Below are 12,466 nucleotides of genomic sequence, written 5' to 3' on the forward strand. Positions count from 1 at the left end.
GCAGAGGCAAAAATCTAACTCAAGTACCCAGTTTATGATGCCTGTGCTCTACCGTATTAGGATTTGAGTCATTGTTTCTAGTCCCTGCCCTCCACAGTCCATGACTCATAGTGAATAGTCCCTAAATGTTTGTTAAATAAACATAACTTCCTTGGGGCACCTCAGCAGCTCTGTCATTTGAGCATCCAGCTCTATTTCCATACAGGTCATGGTCTCAAGGTCCTAGGATTGAGTCCTGTCAGGCTCCACACTCAGCAGGGAGTCTGCTTGAGGATCTTCTCCCCCTGCCCCTTTCTCTAAAATAAGTAAATCTGTAAAAAAAAAAAAAAAAAAAAAAAAAAAAACCTCTTTAAACTTATGTTTTGCTATAAGGCTGTATTTTACTATGGTAACTGCAAAATATCTAAGTTAACCTAAAATTATATAGATAAAATTTTTTTACACACCTTGTACCTCAAAGAGGCCCTTTTCCTTAGGGACTGAAAGTTTCTCTGTAAAGTAGATGAAAAAAAAAAAAAACATGCTTTTTGTAAAAGAAAAATTGAGGAATAGGAAATATTTCTAAAGATTCCTCCACTTCTCTCTGTGATTATGTACTCTAAATCTAGGAATTTCTTGGGGATCCCTGGGTGGCTCAGGAGTTTAGCATCTGCCTTCAGCCCAGGGCATGATCCTGGAGACCCAGGATCGAATCCTGCATCCAGCTTCCTGCAGCGAGCCTGCTTCTCCCTCTGCCTGTGTCTCTGCCTCTCTGTGTGTCTCTCATGAATAAATAAATAAAATCTTTAAAAAAAAAATCTAGGAATTTCTTAATCTAGAATCTCTGGTTCCCTAGAAAATGTGTGAAAAGAAAAGAAAGCAGGCATCCATGATGGCCCAGAAATTCTGTTGAAAGTTTTGTATGCATGGATAAGTGTATTTTTCTGGGAAAAGGACCTCTAGCATTAATCAGAAAAATTTAAGGATGATCTTAAACAATTTGCTTTCAAACTATTGTTTTTTAATTCATTTTGAAGACTATAAAATACCCATTATGTGCTTGGCTCTTGAGGATACAAAAAAATGACAAAAAATTCTGAGTTCCAGGGACTCAAATGTAGTGAGTAAGATAAATAGGCTTATAATACATTGAGAAAAATTCTAGAAGAAAGTATGTTTAAAAAGCCTTCTTGTTGTTTTTCTTGACACTAGTTGGCTCCATTTTACAATTCAATGTTTGTGCCACTAAATTTTATGATTATCATGCCACCTGCCAGCACAGACTTATTTCTAATAAAATGATTGATTTTTTCTTTTCAGCCTGTCAGCAATCGGACTAAATGGTGCTTTTCCATCTGTTACACCTAGAATTTTCTTAGGCCCTGTGATTAAAGGATTTACAAGTAAGAATAGAATATTCACTTTAACCCTATCTATGTGTTGTGATTAAATGGTTATATGCCAGGACGCCTAGGTGGCTCAATCGGTTAAGCATCTGACTCTTGATCTCAGCTCAAGTCTTAATCTCAGGGTCATGAGTTCAAGCCCCACATTGGGCTCCATGCTGGACATGGAACCTACCTAAAAACTAAAAAAAGGAAAAGATGGTTATAAACCTTAGCCCTTAAGAACTGACATGGGACTCCCCTTGGCCTGATAAGTATAATATACCCAGGAAGCACTGGTACATCCTATAAATCCAGAAAACATGCTATTAATTAAGATGACCATTGAGATGTTTAGAGATGGTCCAGAATGAGTCAAGATTCCTTATTTCCTTCTCCCACCAGTGTTAATTTTCCATTACTACTGCTAACAGCTGAAGAAAAGCACCCAACTCTTCAATCCCTTATTGCCTGTTATTTATAACTTGTGACACGAGGGATAGCAATTAATTAAGCAGATCAGTGAAAGAATAAAAAACTTGAGAGTTCCAAGTTTGGTGACAAGGACTGGAACTGGACCTCAGAAGTGTAAATGTACTGTGATTTATTTAATCAATTTCCCGTCGATGAGCTTTTAGGACATTTTCACTCTTCAGACATTACAAACAATGCTGCCAAGACTATCCCTTCAAAATATATCATTTTCCACAGCTATCAGTTTATCTGTTAAATACATTCTTTAAGTGTAGTTCCTGGTTCAAAGGGTAGAAGCATTTTAAGTATTGACAAATATTATCAAATTAGAGCCATGTCTCTCAATACTGTTTAGTACAATTGTTTAACGTTGAGGTATTCAGTTAAGATAAATGAGGGGAAATGATGATTAGCAAACAAAACAAAACAAAATCTGGTGTGTTACTGTTTATATGGCTTTCTTTCCCCCATCGGGTGATGAGAACTAAAGTCTACTTCTTTGGGAAAGTGGTAGGAGTGATTCCAGACAGGAATTTTCTTTCTCTATTAGTGATTGGATAGGTCCTACAAGGAATGTAAGACTTTATCCCAGAACAAAGCAGTCGTCAGTCCTTTGTATTCAGGGCTAAGTGGGGAAAACCAAAAGATCCATTTTGTCATCCCTGTCCCAAATCAGATGCCTTTCTATGGTCTTAAACATTTGTGTGACTGACAAGTGGGACTTGTGTTGTAATTCACAATGCAATCACTGTTCTGAACACGCACATGGCCCACTCTGCCTCAGCTTCAATTATAAAATCTTCAGCCAGAGGCTATTATCCTCTGTTTTGTTCAGTCAGCAGCACAGCCAGTGAATTTCCAACTGGAATCAGGTGGCAAGAGAGAAATTTCTCACACTTTATCTATCAATCCCTTATATACCCCAGTTTATTTTTTCTTTTGGGGGGGCCTCTGATGAGGGACATTTTTGTGAAGCCATTTGGGAAGGTGACCCAACTTTGCATTTCCTTTTTTAATTCCGCCATAGTTAAGGAGGGAAATAGGACTAGTTTGAATGTGACTTATCTAAATGAAGACAGAACCTCTAAGTTCACAGAGCTCAGTCCTTCTGTTGTAATGATTTTCATGGCACTAATCCCTTAGTAGATAAGTTACATCCTGTGGTCTAACCAGCTCTGTGAAGCATCACTTTCTCTCCTGCCTTCCCTTTCTTTCATCTGTCCTTCTCCCAAAAGACTAATTAGGTGAATGGAAGATTTAAGCGAATGTCTCCAAATCCCAGTAGGAACATGACAGAGATCTGAAGCAGAAAACATCCCTGGTGAGGCCATGGACAAAGGTCAAGGTGCTCTTTCATGGGCGGGGGGCGGGAAGGGGGGTGGTGCTTGGAAGGCTTTTCTCACAACATCCCATTTTAACTACGGTGAATATTCTAATGCCTGCATGCTGAATAAGAGGTTTGGAAGGACTAGAACAGGGTAAATTATATACCACTACCCGTATAAGTAAATGCTGTTTTAAAATGTTTGCAGAACGCTTAAGAGCTCTCAAAGATTTGGCCTCATTCATAGCTTGTCAGCCAAGTTTTAAGTAAGGCTATACACTTGTTCCCAAAAGCCAGAATGTGCTACCTGGTTCACCTTTTATCTCTTGAAGTTCAGGTTAAGGTGGAAAAAACATTCACTGAGCCCTAATTAAACATTTTGAATCCTACTTTAACTTTGCCCTAGTTATAACTAAAGCCAACTTCTTTTATAAGGGTGGCGTGCAGTTGTGTTAACATCCACAAAGACCCGGTTAGTTCCTCTCTCTACCTAATAAGATTCTCAGGACCATATCCAAATTTAGCCGGGCGTGTTGGTACAACAACACACTGTTGTCCGTGGGGCCAGCAGACACAATGTCAGTACGCCTGCTGCATTCCTCTGGGATAATAGAAATGAAGTCATTACATCAGAAAATGGATCATGTGCTTAGAATATACTTCTCCCCCCCCCCCCCCCCCCCCCCCCCGAACACACTGGCTCTCCCAGGTTAAGGTCACTGAACTAGCAGCTGGAAGGGTTTTCGTAGCCGGGAAAGGGTGAGCCAAAGTGCCACTTAGCACCACAGAGGTTTCTGATACGGAAGACAGTGAGGACAGGCTGGTGTGAAGGCTGCACTTTGAAGGTGCCCATCAGAAGGCAACTGCTGGCCGGTCAGCTTCAGAAGGCAGGGACGGGAACCCAACAGCAGCAAGTGCCAGCTGTGCACAACTGCAGAACTCCGAGGGGAGGAGGACATGAATATTTAAGAGAAAAGAGTGTTTGGCTTCAAGACATATTTGATTAACAAATTATTATTTTAATTCAAGATAAGTAATTTTTTAAAGTAACATAAGAGAATATCTAACTGCTTCCAACAAATGTTCGGGTCTTCCTTAACTTTAATAATAAAAAGGTATGAACGAAGTTAGAAGAAAACTCCTAGAGGCTCCTGGCTGGCTCAGTTGATGGAACGTGTGACTCTTGATCTCAGGATTGTGAGCTTGAGCCCCACATTTGGTGCAGAGGTTACTTAAAAATAAAATCTTAAAAAAGAAAAAGGGAAATTCCTAAAAACTTCATTACCTCTTATCTATAAAAACTTTTGTAGTCTTGTTTTAATGGAACACTACCAAAGTTGACCTTTACTGTGCATGCCAGAAGAATCTAGCTGTCATCCTGCGACTCTAGAGGAAGCAATAAAAGGAGCTGTTTGACAATCTTGACAACCGTTTCTAACATTTCTGAACAACCTAATCAATAAACAAAAGGATAAATGGTGTGGGGCAACTCTCTAGGAACCCATAACCAACGTAAATAACTCTCCCCCATCAAACTTGTGTCTCAAATCTTGGAAATTATCCTTTTTAGCATTTTTATCTTGAATACTTCTCTGTGCCCCCAGAGCTCACCCTGCACCTCCTCCCTCTCATACAACATTCTCACTTATACCACATTCTTTGGGTAAAGAAAATGAAGCTTCAGGGTGGGTGTTTCTTTTGATGCTAAGACACTTAAAAGGTAAGTGTGGAAAGCACGAGAAGTAAATACTTATTCCTTTCCCATCTGGATTTTGCAAAGCAAACTGCAAGAGAAAACAGCACGGTCTCAATTAGCGCGTGTTTAATTTCCTCTTGTCTCTCTCTCTCACTCTCCTCGGGATTAAATGTTCCCCTTGTCCTCAGCCAAAATGGAAATATGATCTCATGTTTGTTTATTGGGTTGCCTTTGCATTTCCTAGGACAGTAGGGTGTAAATTTTGATTTACTGACCTTACTTCTTCCCCTTAACATAGGGAAAGTCCTCAGGGAGCTTGCTGTAAGCATATCCAAGTGCAGCTGAATCTCTTAGGAGACGCTGTAAAAATAGAGAGGTGTTTTAGGATGCAAAAGTGGCATCATTCAGAAGTGTCATCTCTATGCTCAGGGTACAAGTCCAAGGATTCTGCTAAACAGAGTTGTCAAATATTAATTAAACTAATTGGTTATCAGTGCTATTCCTAAACCTTCTGATTTAGGGATTTCTCTAGTGAGAAGAAAGAGGCATATACTTATTCCATTCTCTGTACAAAATACACAAATTCTGATCACACTGTGATCACATATTTCATCAAATAAGCAAGAAATTACTAAGAAAAATTATTTTATCTCAACACTTTGAAGAGAAAGTGACATGTGGATATGAGAAAGTGGATATGTGTTTTTACTTCTTTTCTCTCGTTGCCACTTCACTGTGTCCAATAAACAAAAAAATAAATTTCAAAGGAAAAAGCAGGCTAACTTAAATAAGACCTATCAAGATGAAGAGACTCATAATAAGCACTGCAGTTTTCCATGATGAGGGAAAGAAAACAAATTTCCAATCTAGAAAATGGGGTAAGTTTAAGAAACTGGAGGGTCTCAAATGCATAGGAAACAGAAGGGAAAAAAGAAATTACTATGCTTCTGAAACCAACAATGTAATTCCACATCACAGCCATCAGACAGGCAGCAATATGACAAGATCTATTAAGGCTGAAGATGAACATGACCAATAATTCCACTCCAAGATGTGGACCGAACAAACTCTTCTGAATGTGTACCTTGAAATATCTACTAGAATGCTCACAATAGCTTTATTTGGAATTGCAAAATAATGAAAATATCCACCAACAGAAGAGTGGATAATACCCTGGGGTATATTTGAATAATAGGCTATATTGCCATCAGGATGAGCGAACTAAAGCTGCATATGTCAATATAGGTATCACTTAAAAAAATATTGAATGAAAAGTCCCATTGCAGAAGGATATGTTCAGGCTAGTGTTTATGCAAAGTGTGTGTGTTTATTTAATATTATGTATCTTAGATCTATGCATAGTATTAAAGGTACAAAAACATCCACATGAAAATGGACAGCAAATTCAGAATATGATTTTCTCTGGTGAGGGAAGAATAAAAGAATGGAATCTGGGAGATATGCTCAGGGTGCTTCAACTATAACTGCAATAGTTTTTTCTTTAAAAATAGAATCCAGGGACACCTGGGTGGCTCACTTGGTTTAGCGTCTAGCTCTTGGTTTGGCTCAGGTCACGATCTCAGGATCCTGGAATGGAGCCCTCCATCGGACTCTGTGCTTAGTGCAGAGTCTGCTTGAGATTCTTTCTCTCCCTCTCCCTCTGCACCTCCCCACCCCCACTCACATTCTCTCTTTCTCAAATAAATCTTTTTTAAAAATTTAGTGCAAATATAGCATAATGTTAATGTTTTTAAAAACTTTGTTTTTTATTCCTTAAAATATTTTTAATTGAAAAAAGGAATTTTCAAAAGGTGGCTTTCAAAGCAAATTTTTTGTAGTCCATCCAACCTCAGCCTTGCAAAATCCAGGCATAGCTAATTCCCACAAACATTTTAAGGATACCTTTTGGGTGTCCTCACAAAAGCCAAAAATGAGTATTCTAATCCAATGAAACTCAAGTTCAGGTTGTTATATGAAAAACATGAGAGTGCAAGGACCTGAGTCCTGCTCCCATGGCCTCAGTGGTACTCTCATGGCCACAGGACTTAACCTGAGAGAGTTTTGGATTTGACTCCTGACTCCTCCTTCCCAGGTTGTAGTACTCAACCAGTGCTCATTACCATTCCCCTTTCTCCTCTTTCTTAACAGAGCCCAGATTCTCAAGTATCTTGATTTGTCTAAGGGTAATCCCATGGCCCTTGCCAATAATTGACTCATGAATGGGCATATGAATTCTCCAGGCCAATGATAAATGAGGGAAATTTGCTAAGGATTTCTGAGGATGGCTTCCTAGTTTTCAAGATAAAGGGACAGAAAGAAATGGATTCTCCTCTGGCATTGTCATGTGTATCGTTGAGGCCCAGGACTGTATGAGTCTCAAGATGAAGCCAACACTTCATGAAGGGCAGAACCAAGAGTATTACAAAGAAGTGAAGCTAGATTATGTCAAGTCTGAAGACCACCTCACCTCTGGGCATCCAAGTAAGTGAGCCAGGATAGCTCTGTGTTTTAATCCAATTAGAACTGGGCTTTATTACTTGTGGCCAGGCATTCTAACTGAAGCTACATCCATGATTCAGCTTCCTCGGCCATGTCTGGCCTGCCCTACCACCTCACTGAATGGTTTGGGAGCTCAAGATGAGCCAACATATGTGGATGTGCTTTGTAAACTCTTAAATTGCTCTTCAAGGGCAAACGGGCTCTATTATCAATAATTTTGCTCTAATGTTACGATGCAAATTTTAGTTCTCTGTGTGAATTATGTATGCCTTAGACTGTAGTTATTTGACTCACTTATTTTAAATGATACTTCAGAAACCTTATGAGAATGTATACATCATTCTTTTGAATCACATAAAGCACTTATGTGTTTATGGTATCAGTTGAGAATGTCCTCAGCAAAGAGTTTTTCCATGAGTACAGGGTTGAGGCATCTTGAATAACCATTTATGTTAAAGGAGTTAAAAAAAAAAAAGTTAAAAGACATTTGTCTGAATATAGTCTCCCCACTTAAAAATTGTGGAATCTTTGTCATAATGCGTCTGTATCTCAGCATCTGTCATATCCGTCAGGGTTAAGGGAGAAAATACATGTAGAGAACTTGGAGCAGGGCCTAACAGGTGACACAGTAACAAGCAGAGTTAATCAACACTGACTTATCAGCACTGACTCGTTCCAGACATGTTCCAAGCACTTCACATTTATCAACTCATACACCAGAGCTATACTGTGTTGTAGTTTTAATTTTTAAAATAGCTTTATTGTTTTAGGGAAAATGCTACATGCTTATTACTTTAAAAATTAATACTATACAGAAAAGTATACAAATGAAGTGAAGGTATTCTATTACCTGGATGCTGAATAAGCTGAATAAGCAACCAGACACATCTGTTTAATGTCGCATGTACACATACAAGCATATGCATGTATGTGCCAATGTGTGTATGTATGTATATGTACACACATACCCGTATGTAAGTTATACACACCTATGTACACATCTATTTTTAGTAAGACAGAAAAATAGCATTTTAACTATATAATTGATTCCACATTCTAGGGGATAAAGAAGTAAGACTTTTTTTTTTTTTTTTTTAAGATTTATTTATTTATTTTAGAGAGACAGCACATGCTCCAGTGGGGGCAGAGGCAGAGGGAGAAAATCCCAAGCTGACACAAGTGTGGAGCCCGAAATAGGGCTTGATGTGGGGCTCAGTCTCACAACCCTGAGATCATGACTTGAGCCCAAATCAAGAGTCAGGGCTTAACGGACTGAGCCACCCACATGCCCCAAGATGAAAGACTTACTCATATTGTTTGGGATTTTGCTTGTAAGTGATTAAGGCCTAGTCAGGCAGCAGACACCTAAATACTCCTTTACATAAATAGGGTCATGCTTTCTTTTTTGACGGGTCTTAGTTTTTTTTAATTTAAAGGAGCCCCCCAATCACACTACATCACCACTATTTTTTTCATCGTAGCTACTTATTCCTACCTAACATTTCTGTTGTTAATTCGCTGGTTAACCCCCCTAACAATAGTCTTCTCTCTCTCTCTCTTTTTTTTTTTTTTTTTTTTTTTGCTTTTTAAAAAGCTTTAATTTTTTTTAAATAAAAAAAATGTGGTTAAAGAAAAAGCACAGAATGTAAAATTTACCATCTTAACCATTTTCGAGTGTACGGTTCAGTAAAGTATATTCACATTGTTGTGCAATAGATTTCCAGGCATTTTCATCTTGCGAAACTGAAACTGTACACATTAAAAACAGCTTTCTATTTTCTCCTCCCCCATCCTGGTACCATCCTACTTTCTGTTTCTATGAATTTGTAGCAATCTTAGCTTTTTTTGACTTAACATTTAACTCAACATTCCCCAGCATTAACTCAACATTTAACTCCACATTCCCCAGCACCCAATATAGTCATGTTACACAAATATTTGTTGGGTAAACGAATGGATTTGTATTTGCATTATACAAAAACAAAGAAACAAAAAGAGGTCACAGCCTCACTTGTGCTAAGAAATCAATAAGCTCCAAATAGCTAAAAGTTATTGAACATCTGCTCTGTACCAGGCACTTTACACTAATTCTGCACATGGCCTCTGCGGTCAATTCCCAACACAGCAGCCAGGGTGATCCTTTTAAATATGTCAACTCCTCTACTCAAAACTCTGCAGTGGCTCCTAATTACACTAAGGTAAAATGTCAAAGTGGACTACGGGCCTTATCCTAGCTGGACCTCTTCTACTTTTTTCTGCTTTCCATCTCTGTCCCTTCCACTGCAAACACACTGAGTTCTGTGCAGTTTCTCAAACATTCCAGCAGCACTCACCATTGGACCATTGCACCTGCTATTCTTTCTACCTAGACCATTCTTGTCCTAATACCCACATTGTTTATGCCCTCACTTCCATCAGCAATTTGTTCAAACATCACCTTCCCAGTGATGGGATCCCCGACCACCCCACTGAAAAGAGCAACATGTGCCCCACCCCCACCCCACCCTGGTTCTCCCCAGTAACATTTTACATTTTCGTCTGGGGAAGTTACCACCATATGACCCACCTATATTTTCCTTATGTATTCTTGTTTGCTTTCTGTTTCCCTCTACATAACAGCGGCTACTTTTACCTGTTTTATTCACTACTATATTCCAGCGCCCAGAACTATGCCTGACACATAGTAAGCACTCAATAAATATTAGTTTAAAATGAATGAATTGATAAATAGAGAACACAGGTCAGCGGTTGCTTTGGGCTAGCAATCAGGGGCAGTTGACTGCGCAGAGGTACAGGGAACTTTTATATCTTGATCGTGTATATGATTACACATGTGTAAATGTGTTAAAACTCACTTAAATTATATATAAATTATATCTCAAGAAATGGATTTTTTTTTCCATATAGCAATTTGCTTAAAGTCAGCATTTGCAGAGTAGTGAAACTATAATTCATACCCAGGTGTGTCTGATTCCAAAGTCCATCCTGTTTTTATGAGGTTGTACTACCTCCCCTAATCTCTGCCCTACCTAGTTTCCACAACTGGCCCCGCCGAGTTCTTCACCAAGAAGGCTCAGTCTCGGTTGTTTTCAGATATATAAATCTTCAAGACAGGCAATACGTTTTTGGTTTTATCTCTCCCATATTTTTATATGTTAGGAATGATAATCATATAGATGAGTGGAATGCATTTGTCTCCCTCTGGGAAGCAGGGTGTAATGCAAATTCAATGCTACCAAACTGGTGTAATGGTCAGTTTTATTTGTCCACTTGACTAGGCTCTAAAGTACCTAGTTATTCAATCAAACACTGATCTGGGTGTTGCTGCAAAGGTATTATGTAGATGTGATAAACATCTATAGTTACTTGACGTTAAGGAAAGGAGATATCTTCCATAATTGGGGTGAGCATGAACCAATCCGTGGGAAGGCCTAAGAACAGAATTGAGTTTTTTCCAAAGGAAGAAGAAATGCTGCCTGTTGACTCCAGTGTCAGCTCCTTCCTGAGAGTTTGCGGCCTGCCCTTCCTGATGGTTTGCCCTGCAGATTCTGGTCTTGCGCAGCTAGCCCCCACAATCACATAAGCCAATTCCTTGCAATAAATCTCTATCTCCGTCTCGGTCTCCGTCTCTCTTCGTGTGTGTGTGTATGTGTGTGTGTGTGTGTGTGTGTGAGATATAAATGAAAAGCATGTAGGAGGGGATCTCTGGGTGGCTCAGCGGTTTAGCGCCTGCCTTCGGCCCAGGGTGTGATCCTGGAGACCCAGGATCGAGTCCCACATTGGGCTTCCTGCATGGAGCCTGCTTCTCCCTCTGCCTGTGTCTCTGCCTCTCTCTCTCTCTCTCTCTCTCTCTCTGTCTCTCATGAGTAAATCAACAAAATCTTAAAAAAAAGCATGTAGGAGTGATGAAAACTCTTCCAACTATTACTGTCCTGATGATAACACCTGGGGCTAATTAGTTCCCAACTATTCATGTTCTTAACTGGGTCTGAAGGGATGAACCCTGAGCCATTATGGTCGTGTTACCATCTCCCATCTCCTCCCTCTCCCTGCCTATGGTAAGATCAGCTTTGTATTGATCTCTGTATCTGAATTATCCCAAACTTATGCCCTTCCCTATCCTTCTAACCCTTGCCCTTACTTCACCCTTTAGACTGAGTCCTGAGTGATAGGTACCTCCTGAATTTCCCACAACTGTGCCCAACCTGCTTTATCGGAAGCCCAGTGGTCCTCACTTTTGGAATTGAAATGCTTGTTGTCCTTTGAACACTGCATCAGTAGCTCTTCCTGTCCCAACCAGCTAGGCTTCTGGAGTCCACGTTGGCGGCTACTTCTATCTGGTGGCCCAACCTTGATGGGTAGATCTTAAACCTTCCCCATCTCACCAACTTCATACGTCCACCAGCAGAACATCAAGCATGCAAGTCTTGGTGTAAACTGCAAAAGATGGTTAGAAAGACAATTCCAATTAATTATAAGTGGCTCAGTCACAAAGAACAGGGTCTTTTCTAAAAGCAAATCTGACCCAATCTTCCAAAGCTGAAATCGAAAGCATGCTTTGTGTGTGTGTGTGTGTGTGTGTACATGCCTAGCTTTATAACTTTATTTTCAGAAATAAAATTATTTTTCAACTGGCTGTTTTGTTGTATTATCCACAGTTCTTAAGCATTCTATGCCTGCAGCTAATGGTGCTGTATGCTGAATCCTGTAAGCTCTGAAATATCCGTGAGAACAGGAGAATGTTAAGCAAATATTGACTTTTTAAAAAATTACTCATTTTAGTCATGAATTTCAACTTCCTTCACCACAAAAACCTCGCATCCAAGTTGTGAGAAACTACCAAGAATGACTAATTTGAGATTTTTCCCCCTCTTCTCAATTCTCCCTTCATAATACTTAAGCCAGTCACTGAAAACAAACAGCAACAAGTGAGAGATCTTAATTATCTCTAGACATAGTGGTGGAAATTTCTATACCTAATAGCCGTGTTCTTGGCCAGATCACTTAATGTCCTTGAACTTCATCAAAAGCTAAAGCAACTAGACTAGCTGTTTTTCAACGTCTCTTTTAGCTCTAACGTCCTGTGAGCCCATGTGCTCTGGCCTTGAG

General features: G+C 39.5%; 1 protein-coding gene across 5 annotated transcripts in view; it reads left to right on the plus strand.

Moving 5' to 3' along the window:
- NLN (neurolysin) overlaps positions 1-10,972 on the plus strand; it is a 106,695-nt gene extending 95,723 nt beyond the window's left edge. For all 5 annotated transcript variants that reach the window (XM_077898000.1, XM_077898004.1, XM_077898001.1 and 2 more), the window contains 4 exons: positions 1,300-1,382; positions 3,074-3,159; positions 7,007-7,339; positions 10,818-10,972. The gene's annotated coding sequence lies outside the window, so the exon portion shown is untranslated. The remainder of the gene's footprint in view (positions 1-1,299; positions 1,383-3,073; positions 3,160-7,006; positions 7,340-10,817) is intronic.
- Positions 10,973-12,466: the final 1,494 nt, after the last annotated feature.

The sequence above is a fragment of the Canis aureus genome, chromosome 5, assembly GCF_053574225.1.
Source record: "Canis aureus isolate CA01 chromosome 5, VMU_Caureus_v.1.0, whole genome shotgun sequence".
NCBI classification, from domain to species: Eukaryota; Metazoa; Chordata; class Mammalia; order Carnivora; family Canidae; genus Canis; species Canis aureus.